Source organism: Gymnoscopelus braueri (assembly GCF_963280865.1).
Source record: "Gymnoscopelus braueri genome assembly, chromosome: 13".
Taxonomy (NCBI): Eukaryota; Metazoa; Chordata; class Actinopteri; order Myctophiformes; family Myctophidae; genus Gymnoscopelus; species Gymnoscopelus braueri.
In genome coordinates, this window is record NC_137615.1 from 49245112 (window position 1) to 49258930 (window position 13819).

At 39.6% G+C, this 13819-nt stretch overlaps 2 long non-coding RNA genes across 2 annotated transcripts in view; one reads left to right on the top strand and one right to left on the bottom strand.

Moving 5' to 3' along the window:
• Positions 1–4120, bottom strand: part of LOC308099314 — a 33461-nt gene extending 29341 nt beyond the window's left edge. The window contains exon 1 of the long non-coding RNA XR_013934378.1: positions 4017–4120. This is a non-coding gene — a long non-coding RNA (uncharacterized lncRNA). The remainder of the gene's footprint in view (positions 1–4016) is intronic.
• The window catches only part of LOC308099315, a 78267-nt gene that overhangs the window by 47573 nt on the left and 16875 nt on the right, over positions 1–13819 (top strand). The gene's annotated exons all lie outside the window — the stretch shown is intronic.

Sequence of the window (13819 nt, forward strand, 5' to 3'; positions counted from 1 at the left end):
TTTGTTAAAATATTGGGTGAGGTTCATCACATCATCACCACCATCGCTCTCCCAGATCCATTGCATTGTTGAGGGGTGTAGACGTGTGTAATATAGCAAATAATTTACTGAAGGTAAAGGTTGTAAAATTAAGTTATTTTACAACCTACGCTGTCAAAGCCAGCACCATATGTTATGGCAGTTAGCAAGTTTGATTCAAAGGATTCATAATCCTCAGATGAGCTGTTGTAAGTGTAACAGTGTGAAACAAGCAATGCCTGAGATTTTGTTAAAATATTGGGTGAGGTGTATGAAAGTTTTGACTCTGGGGAGAAAAAAAGCACACCAGGGTGTCTGGTTTGTAAGTAACCTGCAGATGTCTACATATGGACTAATATAAGACAAGTAATATGCTTTTTCATTCCCATTGAGGTACTTACTCATGCAGATTTCTGTATATAAGCAAAAGTATCTGATTGATGGAGAAGCTTTCAGATGGAATTGGTTGATGTGCAGTCATCCATTGCTCTGACCAAGTTAACAAATATCGGTTGTACCCCACTTATATTTGTGTTTAGCTTTTCTCATGAATCAAAACAAGGGCATGTTCTTCCATGACAAATGAAAAGTTCCGCAAGTATCTGAGTGAATTTCCCCTATAAGTCACTAGTACTCACTACCCAAGCCCAACTATGCTAAAATAGTATGTTAGTTAGCTCTACTACTGCCCTTTACTGACCAAAATGAATACTGGTGCACATACATTTATATGGTCAGCCCCAGAACGATTTTAGATCACTGTTTCATAATGATTCAAACATGTTTTCACCAAATGTGGAATATGGACCTGCTGTAAGTACCATTATGTCTGCTTGTATCAAGCCATGTTGCCATAGTATTCCCACATTTCTGTATGGACTGTTGTCTGGAATTGATTATAATACCAGTAAAGTGGATGAAAATGAATCTGTCTAGTTTATTCCATGTGGTATTATATATATGAATGAATATCTACAGTATGAATCTGATACTGATCTAAACATTGTTCAGAACTGTATTGTATGATCTCAGACCTGTTATGTATTCATAGTAAACCAATGCCTAGTGAATGTGTCACTCACAGACTTTTCAGGAATACATTGAAAGACACAAATTGGGAAACACTGCCACCATTTGGAAAATATGCATTTATATATGTGTAAAACACAACCAAAAAATATTGCTGACTTACAGCAAACAATACATTCATAGAATGCAGAGAGACAGTGTAGTGTCTCAGTAAACTATAGCAGGTTTTCCTAAAAAATCTGAAAAAAAACTGTAGAAACTGTAGCTTAGCGGCCAGGGATATATCCCGTATAATTCCCAAACGGGTCAGGAAAGAGATCCCGTATGGCCCATACGCAGCACGAAGGAACAGGAACACGGGTTCTCGGACCTAAAGGAAAAAATATATAAAAAAAGATATATAGAAATTACTCAAGATTGCAAATAATTGGAAAATTAGGTGTGCAAATAATTACAAAATTATGACATTGTGCTATCATTGTCATACAAACCTAAAGTGCTATACTGCCAAAATATGTAGCTCCTGTAGGCAGCAAAGCGGTATTCCCGGTTGTCTGCACCCAGTTCTGCAGCTAGCCTGAGCACCAGTAAGTCCTCCCTGTAGCGCCTGTGGATGCGGAGGGCGCCTTCATCCAGGCAGTACGTGCCGAAGGTTGACCGCCGACTCATGCACCGGAGAGGTTCCTGGCGGCAGCATAACCTCTCCGGGTCTGTAGGCATCTCTCTGCAATTGCCACATCTGCACCATCGGGCCCTAGGCTGCCCAGCAGATGGTGGGGGGTCATGACGGTGTTGGTCCATCCAAAACACATCATAAATGATCCCTGGCTCCCTGCGAACGACGACATGTCCAATCCTTCGCCACTCCTCCAGGGACAGGGACTCAACAATCTCCTGGAAAAGCAGATGGCATGGGAAACAATTCATCCAACAAACACATTTCAAGGCATAATCAGAACCTCTTGTATACATGTCCAGGTCTTGGTCATATACGTGTGACTGTATTCATTTACTGAAACAATAAGACGCAAACCTCAGCCTCGATCCTCCTCCCCTCTGCAAGGGACACATGCCTCTCCTCTACATCTCTATCTCCATCTCTCTGCTGGCCTCTTCCTCTCCCACCTCTGCCTCGTCTTCCTCCTCTGGTCCGAGGACCTCTCCGTCTCCCACCTCTGCCTCTCTCTCCTCTCCCTCCAATTGCTGCCTACAGAAATAAGGTGTATACTGTATACTCTGTACCGTTAACGTGTGTGTGTGTGTGTGTGTGTGTGTGTGTGTGTGTGTGTGTGTGTGTGTGTGTGTGTGTGAGAGAGAGAGAAAGAGAGAGATACATATGGTGTTGAGTAGACTATATTGTAGTAATAGTATACCATTACTGTAGCTTGTGCATCACAGTACAACATAGTATAGTACAAACAGGACAGCACAGCTTAGTATAGTATCATATAGCATTGGTTCTCAAAGTGGGGTCAGGGGGTCCCCAGGGGTCCTTGGGGGGGTTCCAGGTGTTCCCCAGGAAAAGTAGTTGATGTCCATAACAATCATTTGAAAATTGAAAATTGAAACACTTTATCCATTTATATGTTGGCTATCCAAAAATTGCAGATCTACAAGCTCACAGCATGTCACCTGCAAGCTTGTATATCTGCTATTTTTGAAGATATTTGAAAAATCGGTCCCTGGCACAAAACATTTTCAGATGGGGGTCCGCGGCCAAATATATATCAATTTGGGGGTCCTTGGCACTAAAAAGTTTGAGAACCAGTCATAGGTATAGGATAAAGTATATACAAGTATAGATATATATATATATACAGTATTCCATAAACACAAACTGACGTGAGGTTTCGTTTGGAACCTACCCTCATGCTTTCAAACAGATTTATTTTTGGACATAGGCTACACAGTAAATAACAAGGGTAAAGATGTTGGACGCCAAGATATCAGAGAAAATAATTAGCAAAACGTAGCTAAAGGCTAAAACTATCTACTGGAACATTACATTACAGTCATTTAGCAGAACATTTCAATATAACATCATGAAACAACCTCACAAAGTAACCTAAAATACTGTAAAATACTGTACCTCGCCAGAGTTCCCACTCGACATCATGCTTGCAGCTTGTCTGCTTCACAAGAATAATTGCACTGCAGAAGGGGGTTTCTCCGCCAAAACTCCCGACCTGGCAACCCGCAGAGACGGACGCTATGCAGCATTTAGCCACTAGATGTCGCACTTTCCCAATAACGCAAAATGTAAATATTAGAAAAAAACGGGCCAGACTTGACTATAGCACCTTTAACAGACAAAATATATACAAATGCAATGTTGATTAAAAGCATTCTGCGTTATATAATGAATTGTTATAGACAGGTCAAAATTGTGACATGATTGTATGAAAACAAAGTCACCCAGAGTCCTGGGGCCTGAAACAAACGTAACCTGGCGATTGCACGGCCCGTACATGTACATAAACGTTCACATTTCAAATATTAAGTTCTTAACTCATGGCCACGGATGTGCCAATTCTGTTCGGGCCCTCAGAAGTAACCGTATCTTCAGTATTGTTCAATAAAAAGCATTTTTATCCGATCGGTGGCCATTTTCTCAGCATGTCCGCATGCTTTCAACTACGCGGCCCCATCGGTTGGTAGGTGTACTGCACTCTGATAGAGTATGCCAACTATGAGAAAATGGCCAGCGATCGGATTAAAATGTTTTTTTATTGAACAATACGGAAGATACGGCTACTTCTGAGGGCCCATACATAATTATAACATCCATGGCCATGGGGTAAAAACTTTGTTTGAAATCTGAACGTTGAAGTAGATGTAGGGTCCAAAAAGGGAGAAAGTGCAAACACCAGGTTGAAGTTCATCCATGACCGTCGTGTGATCCAAGACTATCAGAGTTATAAACAAAAAAAAACGAAACAAAAGTGTATATATAAAGTAATATTACTCACCTCAGACAAAAGACGACGAAATGAAAGTCTTCCGAAGAAAACAAAGTAGATCGGTGATATAATATGAAGCTAAATCAAGTAGATCCGTTTCCAATAGTAAACGACCAGGGCATCCGCGGGATTTTGATTTGTGAGAGGAAGGCGTGTGAGTGCTGTGAATCTAAGGGGAGGGACAAAATCAGCAAGAGCTGTGATTGGTCTGCTCAGGCAACAGGGTCAGAACAAGCCCGGGCAAGCCCTCTCGCAACCCCTCCCCCCCCCCCCCACGAACCTCGCGTCACCAGTGTTTCCAACACGGAGGAATCCCCCGCGCACGCACACACACACACAGACACACACACACACACACACACACACACACACACACACACACACACGGACACGGACACGCGCGCGCACGCACACACAAGAACATGCATGCGTGCACGCACACATACAAACTTAGGTAAACCATTTCTGTATCCCTTCTAAACCGGATATGCAGCTGTTGGATGTTTTCAATGCAAACGTCATTTGACTAATTTAAAAGTTAAAAAGAAGAAGTTAGCCAAATATATAACAGCAATAATAATAATAATAATAATAATGATAATAATAATAATAAGGAAAAAAAACACAGAAGCCTAATTTCTCCCAGGAACTGTCAGCTGTCTGATATACATTGTAATATTTATTTAACAATGAATATCAATTAATCAATTATATCAATACTGCAATTGTAGAATTGTGTCTGGTAATGAAAATGTACTTGAGTAAAAGTACAAAAGTATCGGCATCAAAATATACTTAAAGTACCAGAAGTAAAAGTAGTAATTATTTTAAGTTTTCAAATGCATAAAATGTATACAAAATGTATCATTAGAAAATAGCAGATCTACAAGCTTACAACGCATCAGGCACTAGGGATAACTGGGCACCAAAACCATCTTGGCACTAGGGACAGGAGGGCACTAGCGACACGTGGGCACTAGGGAAATGTGGTCAACTGGGAACTGGGCACTTGGGACATGTGGGCATCTGGACGACTGGGCAACTGGGCACCTGGACGAGTGGGCACCTGAATTAGGATTTGTGTTTTTTTTTACTTTGCACAGCATGATGCTTTGTTGTTTTTGGCCTGGCCGAGACAACAACCTGCACCCTCTATGTCCGTTCGTCCGTCCGTTCATCCGTCCGTCCGTTTGTGTGTCCTTCGCCCCCTCCGTCTGTGAACAGCTAATCTCCGGCATGCACTGTTGGCTTGATCGCAGTGAAACTGTGCACACACACTCCCTGGATGCCCCAAATTCTTCACATTGGCCTGTTATAGCGCCACCAGGAGGCCGCTTTTTGCAAAACCATTTTTATGACTACTCCTGCAGATTTGATCCAAACATCGCGCAAATTGGTACACAGTATCTCTATAGTCATTAAACGATACAAGTCTATCAGATTTTCATATTCCATCCTGATTGGCTAAGAATGACTTCCAAAGTTGTAAAGGAGTGCCTAAAAATCATGTTTTTGCATCAAACGGTTACGTTTTGTGCATTTGTGGCGCCCCCTATGGGTCAAAGTGGAAATGCTTTTGAGGATTTGTTGAGTAAACCACCCTCGACATGTGATTCAAATTTGGGATCGATTGGACGTTTCGTTCGTGATTTTTGGCATTTATGGTAAAACGGGCCCCTTCCGTTAACTTTGGAAGCCATTTACGGACGAACGGTAATGAGTATCAAAATTCCGCTTGGAGATGTTTATCGCATGGGTCCAAAGATCATCTGTACCGAATTTTGTGAAATTTGGACAAAATATGTGGGAGGAGGAGCTAAAAGTGTGTTTTGAAGAAAATTCAAAATGGCGGAAAATCTATCCTGACGCAAATGGGCGTGGCCTATATGGGGAGATGCGTCATGACCCAAGGAATCTAGGGAAAGAAAGATTTTTATTCTAGGACCCACGGTTCAAGAGTTATAGGCCAAAACGTAAAGTGGGCTGTTATAGCGCCACCATGAGGCCGAATGGTGTGATCATTTTTTTAATAATTTCGGACTAAATCATAAACCTCCCCTCCAAATCTGGTAACTTTAACTCTTACAGTTTCTGAGAAAAAAATACTTGAATTTGAGTTTTTTCACTTTTCCATTAAAGTGGATGGGGAAATTTAATGCACTAATAAATCAATATCAATAAAACTATGCAACCAATCTCTTAGCAAAATACAAGCACACGATTCCCGGTGAGACCGGTCATTTTGACATATGGCACTAAATTGGGAAAAATAAACTGTGGGAGGAGATGCACGGCAAAGTATTGTTTATCCGGAAGAATAATAAAGTTCATCAAGTACTATAGTCTGGTTGCCCTGTTAGGGCAACCACACTAATAAAGAGTATAGAGTACTATAGTCTGGTTGCCCTGTTAGGGCAACCACACTAATAATAATAACTAGACGCGTCGCAATTCAGGGCAATTGCAGAGTGTGGTTGCGCCGACGCTAGTCGCGGGTCGCTGCCGCCGGGACTCGAGGAATACGCTGGGAGGAATACCGTCGGAGGCTGTGCCAATTACATTGTCACTTAACTCCTGAGATCACTTGCGTTTCATTTTGAGAGGATTGATCCCCCCAAAATAAGGTTTTTGCATCAAACGGTTACATTTTGAGCATTTGTGGCGCCCCCTATGGATCAAAGTGGAAATTCTTTTGGGGATTTGTTGAGTAAACCACACTTGACATGTGATTCAAATTTGGGATTGACTGGACGTTTCGTTCGTGATTTGTGGCCTTTTTTGTAAAACGGGCCCCTCCCGCTAACTTTGGAAGCCATTTACGGACAAACGGTATGGACTATCAAAATTCTGTTTCGGTCCAGATTATCGCATGGGTCCAGAGATCATGTGTACCGATTTTTGTGAAATTTGGACAAAATATGTGGGAGGAGGAGCTAAAAGTGTGTTTTGAAGAAAATTCAAAATGGCGGAAAATCTATCCAGACGCAAATGGGCGTGGCCTATATGGGGAGTTGCGTCATGACCCAAGGAATCTAGGGAAAAAGAAATTTTGATTTTACGACCTACGGTTCAAGAGTTATAGGCCAAAACGTAAAAGGGGCTGTTATAGCGCCACCATGTGGCCGATTAGTGTAATTATTTTTTCAATAATTTCGGACTAAATTATGAACCTCCCCTCCAAATCTGGTAATTGTAGCCCTTATGGTTACCGAGAAAAAAATACTTGAATGGGAGTTTTTGCAATTCCCATTAAAGTGGATGGGGAAATTTAATGCACTAATAAATCAATATCAAAAAATCTATCCAGACGCAAATAGGCGTGGCCTATATGGGGAGATGCGTCGTGACCCAAGGAATCCAGGTGAAAAGAAATTTTGATTTTATGACCTACGGTTCAAGAGTTATAGGCCAAAACGTAAAGGGGGCTGTTATAGCGCCACCATGTGGCCGATTAGTGTAATTATTTTTTCAATAATTTCGGACTAAATTATGAACCTCCCCTCCATATCTGGTAACTCTAGCTCTTACGGTTTCTGAGAAAAAAATACTTGAATTTGAGTTTTTTCACTTTTCCATTAAAGCGGATGGGGAAATTTAATGCACTAATAAATCAATATCAATTAAACTATTTAACCAATCTCTTAGCAAAATACAAGCACACGATTCCCGGTGAGGCCGGTCATTTTGACATATGGCACTAAATTGGGGGGGAAAAACTGTGGGAGGAGTAGTGTGCCAAAGTATTGTTTATCCGGAAGAAGATTATTAAAGTTCATCAAGTACTATAGTCTGGTTGCCCTGTTAGGGCAACCACACTAATAACGATAATAATAATAAGTATTATTATTATTATTATTATTACCCTTACAATTATTATTATTATTATTATTATTATTATTATTATTATTATTATTATTATTGTTGTTTCTTTATGTTCTTATAGTTTTTCGTTATACCAAACTAAATAATTACATACAAATATTTCAGTAACATTCCTTCTTTTATGTAAGGATCATTTTCAGAGGTTACAAAAACATTTTCTTCTTCTTAACTTCTTTTTTAGTTACATTTACGTTTGTTTTAATGCTGTTCTATCATGCAGACATTCAGCTTAGTTGGCTGCTGTTTAATTTATTATGATTATTAATACAATATTTGATTATGTATTACATGTATATGATTATTAATATTTTAATAATATATATATATATATATATATATATATATATATATATATATATATATATATATATATATATACTTACAGAAAGTTGGACAAATGTGTTTTTATGCTGCTGCTCTATCATCCATACATGCAGTGTTGTGTTTAGCTTGTAGATCGAGAGAGGAGGAATGGTTTGGCGAGACGTCCTCCCAAAAATTCAAAGTATCCTCGCCACCCAAACCCCTCCCGACATCATAGTCCTTCACGTTGGAGGTAATGACCTGGCTAAAACAGCACGGTTAACACTATTGCAACGAATGAAAAAGGACATGATGTGCATTAAAAATACCTGCCCCAACACCAAGATCATCTTCTCAGGCATAGCAGAAAGACAGCGGTGGAGAGGTGCCAGAAACATCATGAAAGTGAACAAAGCCCGTGTCTGGATCAATTCGCAGATAAATACATTTATATCGCAGATTGATGGTGCCATGATTCCCCACAAATACATCACACGCAAAGATGAACGGCTATTCCTGCCTGATGGTGTACACTTCACACATTTGGGAAACGACCTTTTCATTGGTGACCTGCATTATGGCCTTAAACAATGCTTGCATTAATAAAGATGTCTACACTAAAACTTCTCTTTCTTAAAACATGTCATGATCAATACTTGAAATGGTTTATACATTGTGTCAGTATGGTAACTTTAAAAGGTCTACATACAATTTAGATGACAACCAAATAAATGCATCAATTTGACTTAATAGAAACAAGCAAATAACACTGTAACTATGAAACTTAGGCAAGTTTTATTGACTATTGACTAATCCACAATGCTTAGACTAACATTTTAAGGTAGTTACTATTGCATGAAATCATTCCAATCATTCCATAACTATTACAGTGACTACAGTGATAAGACAAACATAAGATGCTCTACTATTGCATCAAATAGATACATGAATAGATATCAATGAACAGCCTAAAACTGAAATAGATACTCTGATACATCTTGAACAACACATCTGTCTTGTAAACTATGTCCTAAAACTGATTTTTACTGTTGTGTGAGTCATGTTTTTGACACTTGGTGGCAGTAGAGAGCCAGCAACATTCCACGTGAAGCTAAGGTTATAATTACGAAATAACTTGGTACACACATAAACAAATAATATATTTTTTTATGTCTCATAATTAATAATGAACGGAGACATGATGTAATATCAACATTCAACGGACTTGATTGATATGGGATGTGGGATCCATTGTTCAACCTATATGATAAACTCTTTAGAGTGTTTAGTTTGTTAAAATAGATATGTCATGGACATATTTTCTCAATACATATGGCAGACCTCGATGAAACTCACATGCAGCTCAGGTGATGTTAATAACACTAATGATTTAAAATGACATGAATCGTAATGAAAAAACGAATAAAGTGTGAGATAATGGTGTGGACATGAATGCATATAGTGGTTACTACAGATAAATAAAATGAGTCACAGTGCATAATAATATCATTGGGGCTCCTTTGACCATAATAACAACTCAATTCTATATTTAATATCATTTTAAATGTATTTAACATTCTTATTATTACAGTTTAATATTATATAGACTCTGTATCGTTGCACGTTACTCAGACACCTATTCCTTAAACAATAGTTATTTAACATAACAATGCAACTTGTTAGTAGTAATGTTCCATACTGTTTAATGAATACAGTCTATTCATATTTTAATCGATCTCTTACACGCCTCTAATCTTGGCGTCATGAGACATGTGACACGAACAACCTATAAGATTCAAACAGACTATCCAATGAACAGGTAGCCTTCACTGACACACCCACAAGCAATTATTTACAAAACCCAACCACCAACTCCACTCCACCCTTCATTCATTCCAACAAGGAAACCTGGGAACAGACAACAGAGGACATCACACAGAGACAATGGACTCTCCAAATAAGAACAACATTCGAGACAAATTTGAGCTGTTAACAGTAAGTTTAAACACTTAAACCTATTAACGTTAATTCAAAAATAATTTTGTATTTAAGAGAAACGAGGCTGACCGTTAAAACCATGCCTTAACCGTGTGTTTTGAATGCGGTGACTAATTATTATTATTGTCGTGTTTTTTTGTTTCAGTACGCCTTTACCGATCCCATGGTCGAAAAAGAGGCACTACAGCCCGAACTGGAAGAGTTGGGGACCATGGCCGTAAACTATGCGAACCAACTGGGCCGTCAGACGGTCCAGTTGGTTAGCAGCATAGAGAAGATAGCAGAGAAAAACAGGAACCTGGCCAGAAACATCAGCCGTCTTCAAAAGCGCAAGCCTCACCCTGAGAAGACCAGCTGTGAGGCATGTGAGGCGTTCTTTGGTGAAGGTAAGATATTCTTATAATTCATTCATAGCCTATCTCTTAATATATTTTTTTCTATCATTACCGTGCAATCCCAAACTTAACATTATTATTTAAATTCTGTTTCGCCAACTACAGACTTTGAGGAGGAAGTGTGCCCACGGCCTGCTGCAGCCTCGCCTGGACCACAGAAGGTTAAGGAACAGCCACCAGCAGCCCTTCCACCGGCAATAACGGAACCAGAACCTGAACCACCTGAGAAAGCCCTTCCACCGGCAATAAAGGAACCAGAACCACCTGTTAAAGAGCGCAAAGCAAAAAATAAAAATAAATAACCTTCCTAAGGTACAAGATTTGTTGTCCAATTCATAGTAGACTACATTTCGATGCATAAAATGAGTAATAGCTAAATGTACCTTTATATTACAATTGATGCACTTCAGTATCTATATAGTCAAGCAAATGTTATAATGTCATGCATGTCATTAACGTAATTTCATGAGGAATTTAAATCGGTTACAATAACTGAACAGTAATATATATGTACATTTAAAGATGACAATGTGACCAGAATTATGACTTTGCAAACAGAATAGGCAGCATTCATATGTAGATGGTTCAATTTGTAGATAAAGGATAAATGGTTACTCTTAAAAATGCTGGGTTAATTTAATAATTCAACCATTGGGTTGACACTATTGGGTCAGTTTACAATCCAAACATTGGATTAAAAAAAATGTCAAAATATTATACCATCCGTTAAGCTAGAAATGCCCCGTTCACAGCCACAACATCAAACAAAATGAATTGTTTTCATAACCCAACTGGTGGTATAGTCCAGTGGTTTTCAACCTTTTTCACGCCAAGGACCCCTACATTCAAAAATAGCAGATCTACAAGCTCATAGTGCTGCACTTGGTTCCGCACTATATGAGCTTGTATATCTGCTATTTTTGAACAGCCAACACTAAGTGGTTAAAATTATTGTGACGCTATGTTAACTAATTTGGCTGAGGACCCCGTAATACCCCTGGAAGGGCCACTGGTTATGGTATAGTCTATTGGGTTCGAGTCAAACCATAGCATGGGTTACTGGTACACCATTTAATTGGATTGGAAGTGACCAGGCGTGTGTCTTCCTGCATCCTCCCACGGTCTCACCGGACTGAAACAGAACAAACCACAGGACTGCAGCTACTCTACAGCAGCTTCTGATCAGAGACTACATGGGACCTGTTTTGGATGTGGCTGGTTTATTTTATGGTGAGATGGAACATATAGGACAAGGGTCTAGTTACCCCGCGTTTGACATTACTATAAGATAATGCATTTTCTCTGAAGATGCCTGTATTATTATGGGAGAATGAATGAATGTACTACGAGCCAACTGACGTTACCCACTATGGTAGCTAAAGCTAACGTTAGCACCGGTTAGCACGGCACTGGTCTAAACATCAGACCCACTAGTTACTGTATACGTTACCAATCCAATTTATGTTGTCGTCTATATGGAGCGCAATGATTCAAAGTAATATTTCATGGTAAGGTGAGAATGCTATCATATTAGCTATAGCTGTTGGTTAACGTGGTCAGGGACTTGTTTTCGTTCCTCACGTTGAGTTAAAGCCAAAAATAGCAGACCTATAAGCTCACAACGCGTCGCGTACATGGCGCATTGTGAGCTTGTAGATCTGCTATTTTTGAGTCCAACGTAATGCAATGCAGCATAAACAAAGCTTTTGCTTGGCGTGTCTAAGCTATCTAGCTAAAAATGTGCAAGTAATAAAAACAATGTGACAACATGTTGAGATGAAATGTTTAATCTCTAGCTAAATCTTGCTTTGTGTCAAAGCTAGTGAGAAATGGCTATAACAACCATTTGTTTCTCCAATATAGGACTGTGCATTCTACTGAATGTACACTGATTATTGACATTTATATCATAAAACCTCTTATCAGATAACCACAATCCCTTTGAAACATTTGAAACTGGTAAAGCCTATTTAATGAAAAAATAAAGAGCAGGTTGGAGACTACATTTTATAAATATTAATCATATTTTCTGTAATCAGTGGTTCTCAAACCTTTTCATGTCAAGGACCCCAAAAATAAGAGCCCCATCTAATATTTTTTTTGGGCCAGGAACCCCAATACAAAATTGTTTTAGACAATGCTTTGAAATGTAGATCGACAAATAGCCATATACTGTAAGTTTAAAGTGGTTAAACTGATTTTAATGCTTTTTTTGCTAGGGACCCTGTGAAACCCACTCAATGATTCCTGGGGGTCCCTGGACCCCATTTTGAGGACCACTGTCTTAAGGAAAATACTACTAATAATCACATAGCTGCATCTAAATTAATTTATTGTAAATCAACTGGCCACTGTTTGTATAATGGAACCCTGATGTCAGCCACAGCAAATTGTACAGCAGAGAGTGATGTGACTAGGGTATATTGGCCATTTAGAATGCTAGCCATTTCTACCCGTTTCAAATCTGGGGGCCTGTAAAAACTGTTTGTGTCTCTTTTTGACTGGAGAATCCAGTCTAACACGCAGAAAACGGGCAAATGGCCAAAAGGGGGAGTTAACCTCTGAAGCTATTTAAAGAGAGGCGGGGCGTCGGTGAAAAAGGGGCGGGGTTGGGTAAGTCTGGTTGGTCTGTTGGAAAAAGGGGGCGGGTTTGCTAAAAAAGGGTCTGAAACAAGTCATAATTAAATGTCCGTCCACCGATTGGTTGTGATATTGCCCTGACAACCAACAACAACCAATCAAACACATGACTGTCCCTTCGGGCTATGGAATCTATCCTCCTGTTATACTCCTGGATGAGGTTCCACACAGCGTTCCACAACATGCCGCCTCCCTCGTGGCGCGCGAGTGTGTGTGTGTGTGTGTGTGTGTGTGTGTGTGTGTGTGTGTGTGTGTGTGTGTGTGTGTGTGTGTGTGTGTGTGTGTGTGTGTGTGTGTGTGTGTGTGTGTGTGTGCGCGCGCGCAGCGTGCGTTATTGTGTTTGCCAGAGATATTTTCGTATTTTGGTTTGTCTGACAATGGATTTACTACTGATCTTAAGACAATCGTCTGTCACGACCGTCATTGATGAACTTCAACCTGGTGTTTGCACTTTCTCCATTTACGGCCCTACATCTACATAAACGTTCAGATTTCAAATATAAAGTATTTACCTCGTGGCCACGGATGTTATAATGATGTACGGTTCCTCAACAGTATCCGTTTATTCCGTGTTGTTCAATAAAAAGCATTTTA